This window comes from Falco peregrinus, chromosome 4, assembly GCF_023634155.1.
Source record: "Falco peregrinus isolate bFalPer1 chromosome 4, bFalPer1.pri, whole genome shotgun sequence".
Taxonomy (NCBI): Eukaryota; Metazoa; Chordata; class Aves; order Falconiformes; family Falconidae; genus Falco; species Falco peregrinus.
The window spans coordinates 92081382-92106277 of NC_073724.1; the positions used below are offsets into that span (position 1 = coordinate 92081382).

Here is a 24896-nt window from a genome sequence, read left to right on the forward strand (position 1 = left end):
CTTCACGTGGTAGATCCAGATTAGTTTTCTCAAAGTGCCTTGTCTAGACAAATCCTGAGGATGTATTTGACCTGATAACACAGCTAAACCATCTGTGCTACAGTACCTGTGGATGTGCATGGCGAGTGTCACTGGTGGAGTTCCAGAAGACAGTGCCTGTCCCAGAGCTACTGGCTTCTACGTTACTACTTGAGGGGTTATAGAAGCCAGAAATGGCATGGGAAATTTATTGTAAACTGATAGATCTGATGACCTTATAAATTTTTAATTTATAATATTAGAATCTGGTAGCACGTGTGAATACTTTTTTAGGCTTGGCATATAAAAGCCCAGCATGCCAAATGTTAGTTTTGAAGGGGGTTTTCCCAAGACACAGAGAAGAGCCGCTGTATGTATCCAACTACAGCAGTATGCAGAGCGTGAGACACACCGTTTATACTAGACTTTTTCCCCAGAGTTCTACAATGCACATAAGAATGTCTGTCCTGAATCTGAATTAGGAAATTCACTTGATTTCTAAAACTTGGTAAAAACACCTAAGAAATAGATAACAGTAACATGGTACTTCATTGCAGAAAAGAAGCAGCATAGGCAGGTGAAGCCCACACAGATGTAAAAAACCACTTGGCTTTAAAATGTGCTTGTCTTATACTTCTCCTCACAAACTTTGCTTCGCTGGAAGGCTCTGTAGTATTGCCATAGGATGCCACTGAAGTGGTGGGTATGTGCTTGGACTATCTAGAACAAATGACAAAGTAATTTTTTGACCCTGGGCACAAGGTCATTGAAATATAATGTCAGAAAATTGCCTTAATTCAGTGCAAATGATTGGCAGGGTTTCTGAGAAGGTACATGGTTTTAGCTGTTATGTTAGATTATGAAGTTGCAGTTTTCATGGTGATCCCCCAACCCATCTGTTTTGAAAAGGTTGAAGGATGAGATCATACTTCCAGGTCTGTGTTAATGTTATTCTGCAGGGAAGTCACTGAAGAAAATGAAAATGATCTTTACATGTGACAGAGGTAATACTGCTGCATTCTTTCAAGTTTTATTTGGTATCTTTGTTTCAGGGGTTTTACAGGCAACTTAAAAAGGTACAAAAGTACTGCATGAAATTGCATGCATGGTTTTGTATCGCTGCTTGCTATGTAATATATTTATTGTGCTAAGTAATTGACGTGGCTGTAAACGTGAGTCTGATTTTTATACATTAAAATGATAAAATTACTCAGTTTGTATTTCCAGATTCAACAATAATGTGGTTAGGCACTTTTTAAATTTGCAAGTGGTACCCTCCCCACTGATAAATAAGACAGGAAGACTAGTGACAAATGACGTGGAGAAGGCTGAGGTACTCGTCAATTTTTTTGGCTCAGTTTTCAATGGTAATCTCCCTTCCCACATCTCTCAAGCCCCTGAACTTCAAGGCAGGTACTGGGGGAGCAAACTCCCTCCCACTGTAGGAGAAGGTCAGGTTCAAGACCACCTGAGGAACCTGAACATACATAAGTCTATGGGACTTGGTGAGATCCATCCCAGAGTCTTGAGGGAACTGGCTGATGTAGCTGACCCACCACTCTCCTTGATATCTGAAAAGTCATGACGGTAAGGTGGAGTCCCTGGTGACTGGAAAAAGGGCAACATTACACCTATTTTTAAAAAGGGTAAAAAGGAGGATGCTGGGAACTACCAACCAGTCAGCCTCACCTCCAGCCCGGTAAGATCATGGAGCGGATCCTGCTGGAAGATATGTCAAAACACATGGAAGACAGGGAGGCGATTAGAGATAGCCAACATGGCTTCACCAAGGGCAAATCATGCCTGATTAATTTACTGGCCTTCTACAATGGAGTGACTGCATCAGTGGACAAGGGAAGAGCTACAGCTGTCATCTACCTGTAATTTTGTAAGGCCTTTGACACAACCCTCCACAACATTCTTACCTGTAAATTGGAGAGATATGGGTTTGATGGATGGACTGTCAGATGGATAAGAAATCGGCTGGATAGCCAGTGTCCAAAGAATTACAGTCAATGCCAAATGTCCAAGTGGAAACCAGGGATGAGTGGTGTCCCTCAAAGGTCTGTACTCGGACCAATGCTATTTAATACCTTCATCAATGACATAGTGGGATCGAGTGCACCCTCAGAAAGTTTGTAGATGACACCAACCTGAGTGGTGCGGTTCATTCACTAGAGGGAAGAGATGCCATCTGTAGGGACCTTGGCAGGCTTGAGGAGTGGGCCCATGAAAATCACATGAAGTTCAGGAGGGTCAATGGCCAGGTCCTGCACATGGGTTGGGGCAATCCCCAACATCAATACAGACTGGGGGGTGAATGGATTAAGAGCAGCCCTGCAGAAAAGGACTTCAGGATACTTGTTGCTGAAAAATGGGACATGAACTGGCAGTGTGCTCTCGCAGTCCAGAAATCCAGTTGTGTCCTGGGCTGTATGAAAATAAGTGTGACCAGCAGCTTGAGGGAGGTGATTCTCCCCCTCTACTCTGCTCTCATGAGGCCCCACCTGGAGTACTGTGTTCAGCTCTGGGGTCCCCAGTACAAGAAAGACATAGAGCTGTTGGAGCAGGTCCAGAGTTGTGACATGAAAAAGGTCAGAGGGCTGGAGCACCTCTCCTATGAGGAAAGGCAGAGAGAGTTGGGGTTGTTTAGTTTGAAGAAGAGAAGGCTCTGGGGAGACCTTACTGTGGCCTTTCAATATATAAAGGGGGCTTGTAAGAAAGACAGAGAGAGAATGTAGTGACAAGGAGAAGGGACAATGGTTTTAAGCTGAAAGAGGGTAGGTTTAGATTGGACATATGGAAGAAATTTTTTATTATGAAGGTGGTGAGACAGTCGAACAGGTTCCCCAGAGGAGTTGTGGATGCCCTGTCATTGGAAGTCTCCAAGGTCAAGTTGGGTGGGACTTTGAGCAACCTGATCTAGTAAAAGAAGTCTCTTCCCATGGCAGGGAGATTGGACTAGATGGTCTTTATAGGTCCCTTCTGACCCAAACTATTCTATGATATATTTTTCAAATTTGACTATTTAAAAGAGATTTTTTTTTTCTCTTAAGAATAGGTCAATATTACTGGCTGGTGTTATTTAAAAGAATGGGTTAAGTCAGGGTGTCCTGATTCTGGATATGTCACACTATCGTAGTCAAAGACAAATCCTGTTTTTGCTTCTGTATCTCTAAAGCTGGTTGTTACCAAAGAATTACAGAAAGCAGCCCTAGAACAGATCTGAGGCCATCTATTCCTTCCCTCTGATCAAGGCAGAATCAAATATACCTACGTTCTCCTTAACAGATATTTGACTCACCTGCTTTCCAAGACCTCCAAGAATGGAGATTTTGGAACCTCTCAATGTGGTTTATTCCAGTGTTTAATCATTTTAGAAAATGGTTCTTTTTGACACGTGCAAGTTAATCTGTACAAGCCTAATCTGTAACCTGTATCTCTTTTGCTGCAAGTAAACTACTTCCTCTGGATCATGGCTTGAAGTGGCTTGAGAATAACTTATTTTTCTGGACTTCCAGCTATTCTTGCAGCTTTACTTTTATTTTTTGTCTTTCCTGATGTACAATAAGCAAAGCTGGATGCAAAGTAACCTGTGCCAAACAGAATGGAAGGATTCCTTCATATGCCTTGTCAGGTGTACATCCCATTGTATTACGGCTGCTTTTTTTCATAACCATGTGATGTTGTTGATTAACCTTCAGTTTAGTCATTTTTTTCCTCAGAATTGCTCCTTAGCCTATCGTCCTCATCTTTCATGAGCTGCCTAAGTGTAAACCTTTATTCTTGTTTCTGTAGAATTGCCTTCTAGTGTTTTCAGACCACTTCTCCATTTTGTTAAGATCATTTAGTTCTTTACTAAGCTACTCTGGTATATTTACCTATTTGCCAGTGAGAGTTGTGAGGCCTGGGAGAGATTTTAATTACTTACCTTTGGGGTAAATGTAGGTGTCCACATGTGAGTTGGGTGTCTAAATGCCCTTTGTAGTCAAAGTAGTCAATACAATCTATGGAGCTCAGAGACAATCTCAATCTTTTGTAGGTGTCTACATGTGTGGTCAGCTGAACAGATTGTACATTGTACTCTTCATCATTTATTAATGTCAATTCAGTGTAAATGTATCAAAATGGAGGTCTGTAGGCCTACTCTAGCTTGGAAGACAGTATGGAATAACAAAGTTATCTGAGAAAGACATTACAGCAATTTTATAGCTTGTGCAGAGGAACTGGAAGTAGGAGCCCCAATTATGCCTTTCTTTCCCATCTCTTTGTTCACAGGGAACAGCTCTGCCTCTCACCTGCCCACTCCTCATTTTTAATTATGAAAATATTATGTAGGAATCTTGTTACAAAGCAAGTTAAAAAGCTTATTTTTCTCTGAGTCTGTTAAATTACAGAACATATACTTTCTCTGCACAGGACTCCATCCGAGGCTGAAAAGCATCCCCAGACTCTGCAAATCTCTACCTTTTGGTTCCTTGTCAAAGTAATAGATCATCCCCAGTGTTTGCTTGGATATATTAGTTAGGGATAATTTATTACCACTGTACTTCATAGTTGCTCTATTTTTTGTTACGGTAGATGTTTCTCTGTGTTCATTGGCAATTAAGTAAAATAGTAGTTATTATATGTGTGATTTCTTTTAATGGCCAGCTTTATGAATTTCCCAGGTTTTAAGTCACATGTAAAAGAAGTATGACATGGTGTCCATAATCTCTGTTCCCCTCCTGATAAATAGGCCACATTCCTTCCAAATATACAGTTTAACATTCATTGTGAATGCTCAGAGAAGGCTTGGGAGTCAGAATTGTCAATCTTTGTAATATGTAGGACTGTGATGACAGTATCACTTCCTAGGTGGGTCTGTGACATCAGGCACCAATGTTTTACTCTTTTGAAATGCAGATGTCTGGGGTGGAATTCTTCTGATCTAAATGCAGATGTCTGCAATATGGATGTTTGTATCTAAGCATGTCATCTTAGGTAACGTTTATGGTTAATGAAAAGGAGCAGGTAATTCTGGGGAGTTATTCATCTGACCTGTTTTGACATTTCCTTTCTGATGGGAAGAGCCACATGTTAAAGTGTCTGTTTCTGTCCTCTAGTGTCCTGTTAATGAGAGGGCTTGAGGCCACCCACTGTCATCAGCTGCACCCGAGACCAGTGTTTCCAGAAGACTGGTACTGTGGCAGCAGCCAGCTGTCACTGAGGCCCAGAGAGAAAGGGAGGACAGCTTTTACAGTCACTCTCAATGGTACCAAACAAGAAAAGGGCACAAAAAACACCAAGGCCGACTGAACTGGTGTATTGCAGCTGGCACTGCAACAGGCAGTGGAGGCTGAACTCTCAGAAGCAAAAGCCCAAGTAATTTTACTTTTTAGATCTTCAGTATCTCCTCAGCCACTGATAAAACTGTCATCTTCAAGGAATATGATGTCCCAATAGTTTTGTGCTATACTATATCTGCATCTCCTCCTTCTGCCTCTGATAGTATTGATGTTCTCAGATGAGATCTCTGGACTAGATTCACTCTAGTCACCACGCTGCTCCCCCCCCCCCCCCCGCCCATATTTCTAGGGAGAAAGTCCTCTCCTTGGCTTTTCATTTGGCTACAGGAAGTATTTTTCATCATATATTGTGGTGAGGAGCTACAATCCACCCAGTTCTTCTGGTGTCTTTCTTGCCAGGAAAAAAAAGATCTATCAAAGCCCATTTAGTGGGAACTTCAGCCAGACGCTTATGAATGCTGGTTCTTTGTTATTTTCTCATTATGTGGTTCCTAGGTTTCTAAAGGTCTTGACATACATTCTCTACCAATAAGAAAAAACCCCTCCTCATGAGATTTAAGCATGTTGCTTTTATCTTTAATGGAACCATGTTTGAGCATCTGTCATCATGTTCACTAAATCATCTGCCAACGAAATCCACATTTTTAGTAGCCATTACCTCAGCTCAGGGATAAATAAAGTTCTAGCTTTTATGTCTAATCCTCCGTATTATTTTCAGGTGGATAGGGTAACGCTGAGGCCACATCTTACATTTAATCTAAAGGTGGTTTCAGATTTCTTATTAATCAGTATATCCACTGATATAGATATTTTTCCCATGACCCAGTTCACTGGTAGAAGGATCAAAACGTTGATCCTACGTGAACGCGTTGCCTTAGCCAGACAAAGCTCTTCTGCAAAACTGTGATGCACTTTGGTCTCAAACAGCCTTTGTTGTTCAGGATCAAATCTAAAAGGATGTAGCATCAACTTCAAACTCATTTGCAATGAGTTAGCAGACTTTATCAGAGCCACGTTTGATGTTATCACATTAGATCCACCAACCCATCTCAAGGCATATACAACTAGAGCACAAGGTGCTGCCACAGGCTGTGCTGGCAGGGTTGAGGGCTGCAGAGACACTGCTTGATCACCAATACTCACGTTTACGAAACAGTACTTGTGCTGGTTGCACAAAGTCTTCAAGGACACTGGTTCTTCAGTTTTTGTTCCAGTGAATAGCTTGCATTTACTGGTGTGACTGCACTCCTAATGAAATGCCCAGAAACAATTTCACAGGTGCCAGAACTTGAAGAAAGAAGAGTGATTGCCTTCGTCACTGTAATTCTTTGGTTCTTTGTATGTGGCTCCCACAGGTGTCCTTTCTGTTCCCTGGGTGGAAGGCTTGTCATGTGGACCAAGAGCTGCTGAAGAACTGGGTGGTGATCTGTTGACATGCTTGTGGGGTGAAAAGCAGAGGTGAGCAGGTTATGCACACACCTTGTTGTGGACACATAGCAACATTAGAAACATTGGAATTCTTATGTGGAAGAGACATGCCCATTTAGAGTGCATTTTACCTGCATAAAGCATCTTGAAGTACCATAGCTATTACAAGGTTAGTGGCCCTCTGTATGGTTCCTTGTGAAACACTTGATGCGAAACACAGTGCTATGTCTTTGCCAGGTATTCCCATTGTTATTGGCAGCAAAAAACCTATGGTTGCTAACACTATTACTAAGAGTCATGAGCTTTTTCACAGGAATTAGACCTCATTAGATATCAGAAGCAGGATTTGTTTTGCGCACTGCTAAATTTTCTTTATTAAACCCAGTGATACATAGCAAGATTACATGGCAACTGACATAAGTCCTTCAGAGTTCTTATTTTAAACCTGTATCAATGAACAGTTTATTCTGAAGCCTTTCAAGCATGCATGCATATGCATTATATACATATATACCCTATATTTATATATGTAGTGACAAAGCAAGTAGTTGAATACATTTTATGGGTCCAGCCTGGAGTTCTGCATGCATGAACTTGTGTGTGGTCAAGGAAGCTTGCATATTTTTGAACTCTAAGTTGGCCTCATAAAAGATATCATACTACAGTGCTTGCTTTGTCAACCCTGTTTTGCTGCTTCAAAATGACTTGCAAGATTAATTTTCAATTTTTAACATAAAAACCAAGAAAAAGAAGTGTTTACTTACTGCAAGGAGTTGATTCTGTGTTAATGACCCTGAAGGAGGTTTGTACACAAGGTTCAGATTGTTGCCAATTTGATGTATATTTGTGTTACAGAATATGAAAATGTGAAGTTATACCATCTTGAGGATCTTGTTTTTATAAGTAGGATTGGTTAAAAAAAACCTTTAAGTAATCATACTGTGTGTTTGATGGTGGAAATTAGTATGAATGTTTCTGGCAGTGGAGTGATGTGATGTGGTTATGCGTTTCTGTTTTCACTGCCTGCTCAATATTGGCCTTTTACAAATACAGATTACCATGTCGATGGAAAGAATTTACAGCTTTGGCCCCCTTGTCTCACTCTGTGTTACAGCACCTTTTTTGTGCTTTATGTTACATATCCTCCCAGCTGTATTTTTCTGACACAAAAAGGAAATGTCTGTGGACTATTTAATTGGATGAAATGAGTATTGTTTCACACTTACCTTGATTTCCTGTGGGGTGAAAACCTTGCTCCTCTGAAATCAGTAGCAAACTTTCTGCTGAATATGACAGGATGGAGAGTTTAATCAGTTATCCCTTACCAGCTAGCAACGTTGCATACTTGAAGCTCAGGAAAAAACCCCAACCCTAATAATAATGATGGTAGAAAGAATACTTCTTTAAAAAACCCCAGGATTTAGAACTGTCAGATAAAATCCACAAGTAAAATCCAAGCTGAATACAGAAGCTATAAGTGTGGTATGTTTAATATTGTTAGTTTTGGGGCCTCACGGCACAAGATAGAGCTGCAAGATCTGTTTGTGTTATGTGGGCTGTTACACTACATCCCTTACCTCATCTTGTGGACAAGGAGCTGCTTGCTTTGACTTCACGGAATTGCAGCTGTATTTGTGGAGTGCTCTCGTCCTTTGGCACTCTCTCCCCTGTACATTAATAAGGTTTGAATGCACCAGCATTTTCTCTGGAAGCAAACGTTAAAATTTGTCTTTAATCCTGATGCAATGCATATTCAGAATTTTTTCTTTTCCCGGAGTTTAGTTCCAGAGGAAAACATACTTGACTGGTGCTCCCACTAGTCAGCTGTGGTTTATAGCAATAATTAACAGTAAGATACTGCAGCAGAGAAATGCAGTCCAGCAGCTTCAGTTATGTGGTTCTGTTCACTTCTAAGGACTCCAAAGTGCTTAACAAACAATGTTTTGGGCAGGACAGGCAGCTCTGCCCATTTGAAGGTTTCCTAACACTTCCTGTTGTAAGATTCTGTTGTTGTTTTTTTTTTTTTTTTCCAGAACTTTGCTGAACTTAATGTATTTAGGTTAAAGTTATTTTTATCTGATGTTAGTCCCTAGTTTTTGGTGGGTTTTGTTTTTAAAATTTTTAATTGGAAAGTGATTAAACTGTTTATAAGAAGAAAGCTAGTGAAAATATGTTTTTCTGCTTATGTAAAAAAAAAAAAATTAAAATCTGACCGCTGTATTTTAAAAGGTTTTGGAGCAAAGACAGATCTTTCTGCCTTTGAATCAGGTATGTGCCTTTTGCCATACTCACAAAGCCTTTTAAATTTGGTTGACTGTTTCAAGACGTGGAAAAAAACGTGGTTACCAAATATTCCATAGAGATTTACTAAGGCCTAACAGCAAATTTTTCCAGAGATTTCATCTTCTCCGCCTTGCACAGCTCCTTCCCATGATCAGACTTTCCGTACACCGTCCTCACAGAACACTGAGCCGTCACTAGCTGGGTGCACCGGAGGCCAAACCAGAGGCAACCCTTGTTGTATTGTCCCAGGGCATCACTCTGAGCTGCAGCAATGCTGTGCAGTGGAATTGAGAGCAGGGAAGGGAGCCTGTCCCTCCCAAGCTGGAATGCAACTCTGGGCTCCCAGATTTTACCATTCCTGTGCTGTTGGCAAGCCTCCAGCATATAATTTCTCTTTGCCACTAGCCTGAATGCCTGTAGCGAGCTGGACAACCTCAACAAGGCCCTGAGCAACCACATCTCATGTTGAAATTAGTCCTGCTTTGAGCAGGAGGTGGGACTTCCTGACCTCCTGAGGTCCTTCTGAACCTAGCTTAGGCTGCTGTTCTGTGATTCTTGGCTGTCCATTTCTCTATCAGTCTGTGTGGGCCATCCTAGTTGGAGGGTCATTGTGGGTATGATGCACATAGTGGAAATAGTCTTTATTAGTTTGTTTTTAAAAAGAAGTATATGCAAAACAATATTCAAGCTACATGGACGAGTATCCTAAAATTAATAACAGAATGATCTCTGCAGCCTCAGTATGCTTCCAACATATGTTTGCATTGCAACACTGACTCTCGTTTTGTGATTGCACTGTTTTTCCTCATGTGGCTTCATCCTTATTATCTAGCCCAGATCTGCTGTGGAGATGAAGCAGAGCTGAGGAGAACTGGTGGATGGTAGCTCCAGAACTGTAGCTCACTTGCTGAGAAGGTGCAAGGTATTTTCTGAATGAAGTAGGGCATGGTAGAAGAACAAAACAAGGTTTCCAGGTTTAGTTGAATTTTACTCTGGGGAGTATCCTTGCCTCTTCTACGCTTCTCCAGCATGGTAATGGGCAAATATTTCCCAAGCGGGTTTTGAATGCCAAAAGAGCCTTTTTGCTTGTGCCAGTAGTATCTGGAACAAGATGATTGTGCAAATGTCATCCATCAATCACAACTCTTTCTTTGGTAATGTCATGTATGAAGTTCCATTTAATAAAGCCTTCATCAAGTCAGGTTAGGTAATCGTTAGTTCTCTATATCTGTTTATCATCTAACGTGCGCTTTCTATTTATATTTACACATTATACTTATAATTATTTACAAATGATTATTTGGCACTGAATTAGGCAAACTATTTCAGAAATCCCTGAAATGCACAGAAATGTTCAGGCAGCATACAAGATTGTTTTTCAAACCTCAGCAGGCTAAATTAGATCCTGCCGTTCATTCATTTGCACTGAAGTCAATTGGAGTTTTACATGTGGAAATTCTGCAAGATCAAAAATTATGCCCAATGGGCACATAGCTCTATAGAAGAAAATGTCAGCTCCGGATGGCAGTATTTCTGACTTCTCATCAGTTAGACTCTCTCTTCCCCCTCACTTTTTCTCTTTTTCTCAATTAGCCTTTCTCGCATTTTTATGTGAGTGGTTTTGAAAGGGTTCCTGGCAAAAACTTGCTGCATATACTGTCCATGTTTTCATTTACAGATCGCTGAAATGGACAGGCAGATAAATAAATAGATGGGGTTTTCTGAGCTTGTGAAATGTGTCACATAATATAAACCCCTCCTCTATGTTCGTTTTGTCAAATATGTCAAATGGTATTTTTGGAATTATATTTCTGGAATATACTCAGCATTTCTTATTTCTGTTCTTGATCTGTGCACCCCTGTTTGACAGTCCCTTAATCTGTCTGATATAAACTGATTGAATAGCAGCATTTAAAAATATGGCTTCAGGGACTCCTTAGGAGGTTTCTTTGTAAGTGTACATTTACTAGTTCATCTGTAAATTTATTTTATGAGGTGTTTAAACCTCAAGAAAACTGAAAAGCATAATATTAATGCCTGGTTTACATCTACTGAAGTCAACAGGAACTTTGCAATTGACTTTAATGGTAGCCTGTGTCCTCTGATTATGAAAGTGGCAAGGATGATATACACAAAACCACAAGGAGAGTTTTCTGTTTCGTCATATCCTATTCTGTTTGCAGATGCATAAGCAAAGTACAATGTGGTTTGTTCTTGAATGAAACAATTCAGAGTTTGGACCTAATCCTGAACCGCATCACTACTTTAGGTGGTGTTTTGCTTCTCAAAAGATCATGGACTGCTCATTCTGTGTGGCTCATGAAGGTGGCAAGGTAGGAAATCCAGCCAAAGTTTCATAAGGCTTTTGAAAATTATGCTTTTGGTTTTGATTTTACATCTGCCCTATCCTAAGAGTAATGGAAGAAGCTGATGAAGCAGTTTTCTTCCCAGCTGTCTTGGTTTTTTTTTCATGTCATCAATTTTGACAAGGTTCCTGGAAATACACATACTATCTGTAGCACATCTGTACATGTTTTCCCTTAAGGTTCACTGAAGTGTAGTAGAAAGTTTCCATCATGCTATTGTAATCCCAGGCATCATTTTCATATCGTGTTAGTGAAAGTGAGTGAGAGTACACCACAACAAAAAAAAGCTCCCAGAACCCAGCTTTTTTCCTGTTAGTGTAACAAGCACAGCAGTCTCAACAGGCTACATCTGGCAAGTGATTTGTAGTAGTAAATAATGCTAGACAAAAATTCCCACAAGCTTCTTGTTGAATCCGCTTCAGAGGTGTTACTCATTTGGTGGCTGAAACGTTGGTCTTGCTTCACATTTTTAATGCTTGTGAGAGTTTTAAGTATTTTGTTGGTAACTGCAGCTGGTAGCACGCTGCAAACAAGAGCTCGTCAAATGTTTTCAGATGGAGCCATGCTCAGTTGGAAAATGCCACTTGTGCAGGATGAAAATGGTGTCGCTGGGGTGCACCAGCTCCACTGAAGCCCCAGAGAGAGCCGAACTGGGTGATTGCTGCTGCCCTGTCCCCACCATCCCCACCAGCCACCCCTTGGTGCTGGCCTGAGTAGACCACCGGCACAGCAGTAAATAATTAAGTGGGTAAAGTCATGTCTTAGGGTGGACAAAAGTTACACCACCCAAATTAGAAGGGAGTAAATCCTGGTGTGTGTGAATGTGTCCCCAGTCTCCCCCCTGCCCCAGCAGAGCCAGCTCCCACCTTGTCCGTGTCATGGGCTAGCAGCTCTCTGGCTTCTTCCCCTCACCTCCTGCCAGGCTGGTGGAGCATCAGACTTTTCTGGTCCCCCTCCACAAGACCCTTGAGTCCTCGGGCTGCTTCCCCTTCAGGCTACCCAGCCCCAAGGCTTCCTGATTCTCAGGTGGCTGCTTTTTTGATGTATCCCAGTATTCGGGCAGCCGGGAGTCCAGCAGCCCTGGGGTTTGTGCTGCCTAGTGATGCAATTGTTTTGGGAGTGAGCTGGAAATATTGTATGCTGGCTTTCTCAAAAAACCCAGTGTGTCATAAATTCTCCCTCAGAAAAAAGCAATTATTAGTATTTATTGCTGGCCTAACACAAAATTTGTCTGTGTTGAAATTACTTCGGGAAAATTTAGTTGAAAGAGAACTGGTAAAGATCATTCCAGATGGCTGCTGTAGCCCTTAGTTCATCTTTATCATCCAGACATGAACAGAGATCTCTGTACTATAATTACAGAAATAAATAATGACTAGAAATGATGTCTTTATGGGAGACTTAGACCTCCTAGATGTAGGCTGGAGGCAGGTGTGCAGAAGTAGGGACCTATTTCTCAAGGTACCTATAAACATGGTAGGTGAAATGCTTCATCACCAAATGACTTCTCAACCAATCCTATTTAAGACTTAGTTTTGATGAGCACCATGGCTTCTGTGGAAGAATAAAAATAAAAGAAATTTTGAAACAAGTACTCACAAACCTACTGTGTTTACACTAAATAGAAGAATAGATAGAAGCAGGATTGTAGTTAAGTTTCCTGATTCTGAAGAGGAAAATTTTTATAAGCTACATGAATTAATTACTGAAGTCATCCGGTTGAGGAGCCAAGGGGCTGAAATGTGGAGAAGGTGCAGAGTTATTAAAGTTTCAGATGTGAAAACTACCTAGAACTTATGTCCCAAATGAAAAAAAAATCTCAGGAAAAGCACCGTATGTAACGTGATGGGTGAGCATCACAGAAAAGGTGTTGGTAGGTAATGAAAGGACCGAAGAAAAAGGGATCAGCAAAGAAAGTTGTGCCTCAGAAGGCAGGATGTGTAGGAACAAAGTAAAAACAAATGAAAGGAGCTTGAGAGAAATACCAAAACATTCTTCATCTAGAGAAAATGTTGGAAAGAGAAAGGCTCCTGTGCTGTGAAGATGAACTATAATCTCTGCTGGATAAGCTGATGATGATCTAGCAACAGGGCAAAGTCTGGAGCCTTACTGAGGGTGTGGAAACAGCAGTTAACCAGCCAACGAGGGAATAAAGCTCAGCACAGCTAATGGGCTCCAGTCAGGGGAGCGGGATCACTGTTGTTCCAGAATTCAGGCAGAACAGGTATATGAAACCATATGTGTGAATGTTTTGTAAGGAGGAAAGGGACCATGTGACAAGAGTGCAGTTTCTCTGTGTAAGAAGGGAGGAGAGAGTTGTGTGGACCAGAGCAGGCCTATTAATCTGACTTCAGGGTGCAAAGCTTTAAAACAGATACTGAAGGAAAGAATTTTTTATATAGTACATAGAAAAATTTCTATTTTTTTTTTCAAGACCTCCCTTGAACATGGCATGCAAATCTGGTACTTTGATTTGCTGGAAAAGTGATGTCTTGTAAGATCTAACCTTTCTGGATCTCAGTGAAGTGAAGAATTTGCTATGGTACAGCAACATATTTGATATATTGCCAGGAAATGTTTTTCTTTGAGACGGAGGAGACAAATAGGGAAATAGGGGAGGACATTAGGAGGAGAAGAGTAGTGGAGCTGCAGTTCTCTAATCAAGGTTACCTGCTCAGGTGAGGTAGTTATGCTTTTTTTCCCCCCATATACTGACATTACATCCTGTGCAGTCTGCAGTGCTTACCGGTTCTGTGCAGATGCAGAAGGCACACACAGTGCAGATTCTCTCTTGTTTTGCTCTTACAGAGTTTAAAATAAATGACATTTTGGCTGAAAGTATATGTTTTTAGATGGAAAATCATAACTGTTGTTCTGGTATTCAAAGCAGGATTGTAAAATGACAATTGGAGAAAGGGAAACAGTGTAGAAGGGAAAACAAGACAATGGAAAAGGAGAAATACAAACATGCGACACTGGAACCTTCTTACTTCCTCTGTGCAGAGGAGCTGTTGTGGCTCTGGATCTGTACCACGTTTGGGGGTCAAACTCCCGCAGAGCACTAACCGTTCCCAAAGGGAGGGAAAGAGCGGTGTACACCTCCTCTGCTGCCCCGTGGTCCAGGCAGGGGAGAGCACAGCGAGCTGTCCTCAAGTGCGGTGAGGGCAGGCTGTACTCCTGGCTGCGTCCAGCTCTGTCCCCCAAGCAGAAGTGTGGATGGGCGGCTTGGTTCAGCTTTCCGGGAACTCTGGTTCCCCCCTGCACAGCATTTCACTTCCTCATGCTGCCCCTCCGTGTGTGCCCCTTGCTCACCAGAGACTTCCAGCACTCACCAGCCTTTAGTATTCTACAGAAATGGGCATACTTCCCCAGTGCAAACCTGTGACATTCAGAAACCAGAAGCTATCTGGTATTCATTCTGGTGGGGCGAGAACTTTGTCACTGAGAAGTGGCCGCACAGTGTCTGTGCAAAAATATTCCTATTTATTATAACTCCAGAGAAGTTACTGTACCCTAGGGATGAGCAGTTCCATCCGACTTGGCTGCAAAGAGCTATGGTTGGAAGGAGAGGAGTTTCTCTGAGGGAAGCAACAAGAAGGTACACGCTGATAAAGTCCTTACACATACAGAAATGATGTGGGTAAGCCAAACAAAGAAAGCTTGAGACAAAGGAGAGGGAAGTAAGGATGTATTTTTGGGGAGGGAAGAAAGTACTCTTTGAAGCACAGAGTCAACCAACCGCAGCTGGTTACAGGAGGAAGAAAAGCGTGTCCGTCAGGCGGAGGAAAAGCTACGCGTGCAAAACTAGTGAGAAAATTAAACCGTGGCACGGTACATGGTTATTTCTTATTCTGTGTGGAACAGTTTAAAGTAATGCTTAACTCTGATGTTAGGGATCACTTCTGCAGAGCCTGTGGCTGTCCCGGAGGAGATCAGCTGAAGCCAGAATGCCTTTGAGGAGGAGCTTTGTGGTCATAGCGTAGTTTAGCAGCTAAGGGAGTTTGGATGAGCTGGGACTCATCATAGGGCATATGCGATTTGATGGGGGAAGGGATGGGAGGACTTCTATGGGAAACGGCACTGGTAACACATTACCAGAAATGATGAGAGCACTTAAAAACATTGTAACTGCGGTGCTGGGATCCAAACCAGTTTCCCAGAAGCTGCCTAGTAGGAAGTAGGATGGGTCTACACATTTCATGATTCGGTGAGCAAGGCTTAAAAGGTTGAAGTTAAGCATGGCCTAGGTGAAATAAAAAGAATGGGACATGCAAGCAACCCCAATGCCAAGGTTATTCCATGCCATGTAAGTTCAGTAAGTAGAGTTGAGAGAGCTGAAAAACTTGACCAGGTTTGGAGTTCTTATCCTTATGCAGAGGCTTATTTGAATCCCAGGCTGTTTCTATCCCATGCATGCATTTCATTTGCCATGTGTAGCATTAAAAACTGGAAAGATCACGTAAGGGGGAGCAGTAACCTGAGCTCAAAACGCAAGCTGACCTCTATTCTGACAAGAAAAGCAGTGCTGTCACTTTGGGGTGAAATGTATCTTTTTGCTGGATTCTAGCACAGAACTGAGATGGTCATGGTCAGTTGTCGGTAATGATGTGCTCAATGAGACACTCCTTGAGTTAAGTGGAAGCAGCTAGAAAATCTGTTCCAGTAAAGCTCCTCAGGCTTTGGCAGTAAAAAATAAGAATGTTTTTGCACAGGCATCTTTTCTGCAATTTCCTCTCTGCTTTGCAGCTAGCTCAAACCTTGTGGGGATGGCCGGGCTGTTGTAGGTTTGGGGGTTATATCAGTCTTTCTGCTTCCAGCCTGCTGGTGTTCTCAGCAAAGTGCTTACCCTGGGCTGAGGTCCCACTCTGAAGGCATTGGGATGTCAATAGGCTCTTCATGAAGTCATTGCTTTGTTAAGGAGGTTAAGGGGGATAAACATAAGTTATGACAAAGTTCCAGCTTTGAGAGTCACAATTAAATGTATGACAAACAAGGACTCTATAAAGTGAAGTACGTACAAACATATGCATGTAGCAACTTTGCAAGAAACATGTTTAAAGAAACTCCCCAGATCTGAACTATCTGTTGAAACAGACTCATGTGTCTTACATTTACCAGTGAGTTGAAGCAGTGTATCCCCTTTTCATGTGTTTGCATATACCAAAATAAAAACAATCTTTGGAAATCAGCCATTTAATTGTCATAATAAAGCCATGTTATCTTCTTTTCACAGGTGGGAGAACTGAAGAAACAGAGTTATGAAGTTGTCTGCTCAAAGCCATAAAGGAGGCCACTGACAAATCCAGGAACAGAAGCCAAGTCTCCTAGATTGCAGCCTAAATGCCATCTAATACTGTAATCAACAGGAAAGTTTGCCTTCCAATGTTACAACGAGGTATGTCGTAGCATTACCTATATATTAATAATTTTCCCAAGGGAAGCACATTTTGAATGTGTATGTTTGCCTATGGTCTCATCTTTTGAGGTGTTGAGCACCAATAGTTGCATTAGCAGCTGGTTTTACTTGCACTCAAACTTCTGAAGCAGCGCAGCAGCTTTTTTGCATAGGATAGGGAGGGTTTCCTTCTGGCTTTCACCTCAATCTGACGTATTAATGCTGTGGGCATCCCAAAATAGTGCTAGTGTCCAACACTGAAACACTATTGAAGCATTGTCTTAGTTGTAGGTAGCTTGGTGATTTATTAAGAGAAAGTATTAAATCAGGTTGGAAAACTGTATTACCTCTACAACATACTCCTGAAAGCACCTTCACAGTTTCCAAATCTTTGTTTTCAGTAGTTTGCCTGGACACAGGTGATGAGCATGCTCAGAGAATACGTCAGGTTAGCTACAATCAAACCTGTAAAGCATCTGCAATTCATCCATGCTTCTCCCACCAGCAGGTGTCATTCTGGAAAAAGGAAAATATTGTAATTTCCTGAATTGGAGAATTTGGCTGTGACAAAGAAGAAAAAAAAAAGAAGTTTGCTTAAAATACAGTTTTTGAAGGATACTTTGTTCCAAATAAAACCCAAGAGAAAGTTGGCCGGGGTGCATTTTTTAATAATCTTTGTGCAGTGTGTAATCCTGACATATGACCAATGATGAGCAGATGACTGGTAACCAATGTCTAGTTAAACCTGTCTTCTGCTTTTCACTGTTCTCTGTGACATCTTCACCTGCTTAATCACCCCTATGACTATAAAATCAGTGACATTCATCAATATTTATGATGGGCTTTTGGCTTTAGTTCCCCCAAAGGAAACAGAAAGGAAAGCGTTGAATTCAGATTCATTTACTTCAAGGTAAACTTGACGTAATCTCACAGAAGCAACTGAATTCAGTAGAATTGCTTGGGATTTAGTTTGAAGTAACCAAAAGTAGTATTTAATTTTCTACTCCATAAATAAGCCTCAAGCAGAAAATAATCACATTATCATTTTAATATCTATTATAATGTTTATGTTTTCCTTTAAGTGTTCATCTGGGTTTTAGCTGCAGCCTCCTTTAATGTGAAGAGATTATTTTTGATTTCTCAGGAGCACAGTGAGAAGGCTATGCCTGAATTGTAAAGAACCAAGATGCTGCTGGTTCATTGCTGAGGGCTCTTGCTCTACCGAATCTAGTCTTCTGGCTGTTAAAAACAAAGTTGCTGTGAAATCGATGCAGAACATGTCTTGCCCACCCTATATCCTACTGGAAGTTTGTTCCAACCCATCACAGCTTTGATGCTTATAAATATTTTTCTATCTTTCAGCCTAGATTTACCCAGGGCCCTTGTGTCTATATTGTCCTTTTACACTGAAGAGTTTTTCCCCTTCTGTTGTGATTTCCTCCCTGCTGATGTATTTAGCAAAATCAATGACACCCCCTTTCAGGCTTGATTTTAGTAAGCCAGAGGTGCTAGGCTGTGGGCCAACGTGCCATGCACAGCCTGCCAGGATGGCTCCTCTCATCCAGCGCTGACTTTCCCTAGGGGCAGGCTGTGGGCTGTGTGGGTGTGCGTGGGAGCCACACGGTCCCTTCCCCTACCATTTGCATCCGCACGTAGCTGGGAAGTTTGGGCCTGAGCATCCCAGGCTGAACTAATAAAATTTGCATAATTTTCTTTCAGAAGCTTGGTTTTCCATCCCCCAGCATTACTTTAAGTTAAATTGATCTTTTTTAAACAAAAGCAAGCAGATGTGCCCATCCTTTGTTATTGCCGTGCATACGACATTAAAGCAACAGCTTCCACACCCTGCCAGCAATTCTTCACCTGACACATCTTAGTGCTGTATCTGCCCTTCTTTTCTCTTCACTGCGGTCATCTTCCAGTTGACTAGTCTGGCCAGGTTTATCTTAGCTGTTTCTAGAAGTGCTACTACAAAGGACTATTTGCTACTGTGATATGATAGTCCACCAAAACTCTGCCTGGAATCAAAGGGAAATTTGTTTGAGGAAAAAAACGAGAACAAGCTCCAAGGCTTGGCTGCAAGGAATGCATTGAAGTGGGAATTAGTTTTACATTTTCAGAATTTTTAATTACAACAAAATGTTATAAAATAATTGTACTTTAGGCAGACATATCTTTTTCAATATAGTATTTAACTACGAATGCCACAATGCTTGTCTCCTGAACAGTATCAACCACTTGGTTGCTGAATTAGTGTATAAATTGAGAATTTAAAACTTTGCTTTAAAATAGCTAAATGTGGAGTCTTGGGTTTGCATGAAGTCTGTATTAGTGTTTTCTGACTTTTTGAATATTTAGTTTTGAAAATGTCGTGGTATTCTACAATTTGAAATTCAAAAGTATAGAAGTATTGTGAATGTGACTAGTTCATTATGCGCTTTATTTCTATAGGGCCTAGATAACAGGCTGTGATGATGTCCAAGAGGTTTTTATACATTAATGTATGAGATTTAGATACAATTTTATACAGTAAAGTATGAAATTTAGACAAAACTATTTCTTTGGAGTTTTAAATTTTTTTTCATGGTTTTAGTTAAGTGAAATCCTATGAAATTTTGTTTAGTTGTTTTTTCAGTATGTTATTTTATTAATTTTAGAAGAAAAGCATGTGCCTAAATGTAGACCTTCTGTGTCATTTTAGAGCCCCTGGAGATCCCACCCAGCCTCTCCCTGCCACTTCAAAGGTGTGGGTTTCCTGTCAGTCCCATATCGTATCTGCCAGCCATGCACAGTTATCCTGGATACTCCAGGGTATTCCAGCAGGCAGTAGGTACCTTCTTTTAGCCATCTGAATTTCTCCTTTAGATAAATGCTGTAAAAGATAATACACCTCTACCAATGCTTAACAAAATTAAAGATAGCACAGCTGTGAAGGTAATTCTGTCTAAGGTGTTTTATTTAAGTTTAACAAGACATAGAGGCAGGAAAGCAATTTCATGTGCAAGTACAGAGTTACTGTGTTCAACGGGATGCTATCAAGAGTCTGTTTTGAATTATGATGGCTGAGCTGAACCTGTGCATGCGTTGGGAGCTGCTGTTGCTGAGGGTATGCCCCCCGAAAGCCCTGGCCAGAAATCTGGGGCTTCTCATCAGGAACGTAGGGGTCTGATGTTTTAAAGTGTTTGGAGCATGGCAAAAGTAAGCTTAATTCCTCAGTTTTGGGCATGATGCAGCAAACCAATTTTGCTGAAAAAGTAGGTATTTTTGGGTACTAGGGCACTCACAGGGAATTAGAGGAACACTTGCATTAATTACTTAGGCAATTAGAAACCTAGGTTAATCAGGTCCATTTTTGATGGTCTACTGAATCAGAGGGAAGTTAAAAACCTTGAATATATTAGTGTAATTATGTATGAATTGTACTGTGTGGTTACTGAATTGTTTTTTATAACAAGAACAATTCGTTGCATATAATATATCAAAGTTATATAGTGTATAAGTATAAAACATATAACTCAAAATAAAATTAAAGCTATTGGAAGGCAGCAAACTCTGGATGAAATTCACCACAAGGATTAATTAGGATTGTATAGACAAAGAACACTCTCCCATGAGCTTTTTTTAACCAGTCACTAACATTAGGATCATTAGGAATTTGGACTACTTTTGCAGAAGTTTAAAAAATGAAATTGTTACAGAAAAAGGCATGATGCAGAGTGACTTGCAAAACAATCATAAGATCTGATTTAGTAGTGTACAATATTAATTTTGTAAATTGTGAATGAAGCAGAACTGTTTTCATGTGCTGATTTTTTTTTTTTTAAGTCTTTATCAATCTTTGTCAGGATGAACCCCCAAGGCATGACTGTGATGGCTGTTTGAAACAAGAAACAGATACCCTCTTGGTGTTATTCTTTTCACTAATCACTGGGAATCTGAGCCTGAATGAAGATGGAGGAAGACTCCTACAGAGAACCGGGAACGGTTTGTCCCTTAAGAAGGGTATAATGGCATTTTTAATGTTTTTACCAAATACCAGGGTATGTGATAAAAGTTTATGGATTGGGAATTAATTGAAAGATTGTGAAATGGGAAAGAATGCACATTATGGGAAGCCTTGGAGAACTACAACCTAAGCACCCTGAAATTTGCGACCAAGGCCACAGAATGTCTCTGGAGTTATTGGAACCATCTCAGATGACTGTTATTTCTGATATAATTTACCAGTCCCAGTAAGCTCCCCCAGCCAGACTGGGAAAAGACATTCCTTTTATTAATGTTAGTCCAGGGGACTAAAGTGTATTCTGGGAAATGAAACATATAGTTTAAGGAATTAGCTACAGAATTCAGTTTTGTAAAAAAAGAGACAGTGTGCATTTGTACCTGGGAGGTGGTATAGGTTTTGAAAAATGCTGTTCAAAAGAAAACGTGCTTATATCTAAACTCTGTTATCTGCAACATAAAGGTTTACAGTTTTAAATGTATTAAATAACGTATCTGTATGATGAAATGTGAAATGTATAATTAAACTAATGACTATAAGTATAGAACTAGTAAATGTTATCTAAATCGTATCTGCAAATATTAAACTGTTTCATTTCTAGAGGTTACAGAAAACACTTTAAAATTTTATACAGTCTTTCCACCCCCTCTAGTTTTTAATGTAATTACAGTTTTAAAGCTAATCTATTAGTTTTTTTAATATTTGCAGTTGTGTTAAATTTTACTGAGGAACAATTTAGTTTGGAGAAACCGTTACACTTTATCCCAACTGTGGTTCGTGTTGTTTGAACAAGAAGTCCCTGAGTGTTTGTCCCAAATACCAATATTTTCACTCCACTGGCAGCTGTATATTTGTGGTCACCCTACAGCAATGTATGCAAAGAATGTATACAGTGGCAGTGCCTCTTCCAGAAAGTACCAGAAGGAAAACTGGATGTGGTCAACCCACACATAATTTGCTCTTCTTGGTGGAGGTCTCGCATAGACAACACTTAAATGGCACTTTTTGTTTCTGGATAGGATGAAGGTAAGAGATGGAAACCATTCAAAAGCCATTGCTTACATTCCCTGAAATGGGCTAAAAAGAACAGCTCTTCTGAGACACAGTTTTACACTGAACATACGCAGAGCTGCGTTATTATTAATTCTGAAAACGTGTTTACAATAGTTAGGTAAAATATTTAGTTACTATTTAAATATTTTGATGTATTATAGTTCGTACACAAATTTTAGCTGTCTACTGCACTTAACATTTCCAATTTAAATAACTGGTTTCATTAAGAATTCTGTGATACAAATTAATAACAAAAGGCAGTTAATACAGAGTGCAGTTATGAGATCAAAATACATGTGGTTTAAATTTAAAGAATTAAATGTTAGCATTTCCCTATAGAGAAAGGTTATTTGGGCAGTGGTGTACTGACATTATCACCACCCACGGAGAAGGGGACCTGTTGATCCTATCGGTTAAGCAGAAATTCAAAAAAGGAAGAATGTAGGTCTAGCGGGTTTGCTTGGTGTGAGTGATTCACACAGGAAAAATGCTGATACCTGGAGTCATCGTAGTGACCTTCTCTAATGATTAAAAAGAGAAATAAGCACGCAGTATTTTTGTCAAGCTGGAGGGTTTAGGTTGCTTGCTACGTAAAGGTGGTCTTGGTTATTAATATAATAAGTGGAAAGTTAAATGATGACCATGGAAATACGATAACAAGTGCTATTGCAAATGAGACAAAAAAAGATTTTCTGTGGGCATTAAAACTGATCGTCCAATGTGTTAACCATGGGGCTGAAGGACTGCTAAGAAAATGATGTGCAAAGTGGATGAAATAAAGGATAAAAGTGTGTTTAAGTAGGTATTTCTTCAAAGCTTCCTTCAGGGAGGTGTTTCTAGGCACTACCATACTGCTTCTGACAAATCATGTCTGTTAAGCTGAAGGTAAGCAAACAGCATTCATTTAGCAGTATACAGTGCTATCTATATCTCTGAATTTCTGTTTGGGCAAACCTTTATAATAACTTTATTTGACCTAGAAACAAATCTATTAAAACCATCCATTACTAATTTGTCACTATTTAATGTTAGTTTAATATGACAACTCTGGGATGGCTTTGCCTGTTACTCCTGGAAGAAACTACATAAAATTGGGTGGGTTCGAGTAGTTTCACGCAGACCTGGGACTGCACAGAAAAGCCAGTTCTCAACATCACTGCACATAGGGAAAGCTTGTCTCTGACCCTCAGTCGAACAGCTTGAACACATGCTGAGTGAACCCCCAGGCTACCAATACTCTGCACTTTGGCTTTTGAAACTTTCTGGGTAAGATACAGTTTCAACATGAAAAGTCAAAATACAGTGGTTTACAATCAGTTTTGCTTTGTTTGAAGCTAAAACTCAAAGCAAAACTCCTGAGGTATAGAGCTGTATGAAGCAAAACATAAGAAAATTAACAGAAAACCTCTGCAAACTGAACAATCTAGTTTCACCCAGCTCTTGAAATAACCCCTTTTTGCTAGTTCACTTTTCAATTGCATGTGTGGGATGTCAAAAATTAGTTGTTTTCACTACCCTGTGGCACAGGTGATAAACGCCGCAGCTCCAAAGCATAACCCTCTGTCCGAGCAAGGTCTCACTCTCACTCTCTGTCTCAGCTGATACTTTCGACATCTGCCAAAAGATGATATTTTCTCAGTCCCTGGCTAGTTACGTTTAGCTCTTGATTGTCTGTAAAAAAAGCCTGTATGTTTTTTTGTAGTTGCATCCAGCTCTGAACTAATTTCCTAGATCTATAACAATGCTCTAAATAGTACCCAGTCCCAAAGTAGCAGCAGTAACTTCACCTCTGGGGGATCGCCCGAGGATTTATGGCATTGTAAGTTCAAAGCCTGATATTTCAGAGATGCTGAACACCTGTTTCTCTTCCTAGCTGGTATGGGAGCTGCAGGTGCTCATGCTCTTGTGAAGATCAGACCTCTTCTGCATCAGTATGTTTATTTACATTTATTTGCAGTGAAACAACAAAGAATCCTCTGCTCTCCTTTCACTTTTTGTAAAATTGTAGTGCAACTGGCTTGAAACAAACCTATGAACGGCACCAAGCCAGAAGGTACTTCTAGGAGAGCATTGCTGAGCGTGTGTGAGTTCAGACTCTCAGGGCTCCTTTGCTGGCTGGGCAGCTGATCCATTTTCTTTCCCCCTAAAATATTGAGGGAGTGAACTCCTGAGCCTCCAAAATTATCACTGACGGAGAAGCAATGCCTCAGCAGCAGTGGGACTAAGTGAGTCAGCTTCTGGATGTAGATCTCAGACTTTGACATCTTTGTTGAGAAGAACTAGAGTGATGTTCAGGAAAAAAAATAAAAATTATTGTCAGATAATCAGTGATCTTGTGTACCTATATTTTGCTTATTCGTATGTCAGGTTTTTGTGGTGAACCAGTCAGTACCTAGGAATGTGCAGAGTGCAAGCAGAATGACCAGATTTGAAGGTTGAAGGTATCTTGAAGCACAGCTCACAGGCTGGGTTACATGAGGATTATTGTGCATGGATTTTACAATATAATGGCTCACCTCTGCACAAGAGTGAATTTTATATGGTGTGAGCATATGTCACCGAAAAAACCCAACATTGGGTTGTTGGTGGAATGCAAATATTATGTGACTCTTAGTCTCACTTGGTATTTTAAACCATGAGAGTTTCAGATTTGAGTCACAGTAACTTGTAACTAGGATATGTATATACGCATATATAGCACACAGGCTGTAAGCAAGGCTTTTGCCTTGGGGTTATTTTCTCCTCAAATTGCAGATTTGGTTCTCTGTTATTGTAAGCCATTACAGCCTCAACGAAAAGTTAGAAGTCAGATCAGGTGCTTCCAAAATGTGAAAAGAAACCTGAACTGGGAACCCTTAGTCTTCTATTTTCTTCTCCAGCCACTTTGATTTTTAGAACCCTTGGTCCATCAAACCACGTTACATCTTTCCTGCACCTCTGCTTCTCCATGGTGCTTCCTGTGTGGAGCTGGCATCGGGATTTGTTGGGCCTCTAATTTACCTCATCAGAGCACTCAGCAGCATCTCATCTTTTGTTAGAAGCAGAACACACTACTTAAAGAG

General features: G+C 40.5%; 1 long non-coding RNA gene across 11 annotated transcripts in view; it reads left to right on the forward strand.

Moving 5' to 3' along the window:
- Positions 1-24551, forward strand: part of LOC114012923 (uncharacterized) — an 89728-nt gene extending 65177 nt beyond the window's left edge. For 8 of the 11 annotated variants that reach the window (XR_008747092.1, XR_008747091.1, XR_008747093.1 and 5 more), the window contains 3 exons: positions 6662-6764; positions 16617-16778; positions 20604-24551. This is a non-coding gene — a long non-coding RNA (uncharacterized LOC114012923). The other 3 variants (XR_008747096.1, XR_008747095.1, XR_008747094.1) reach the window with 2 other exon arrangements.
- Positions 24552-24896: the final 345 nt, after the last annotated feature.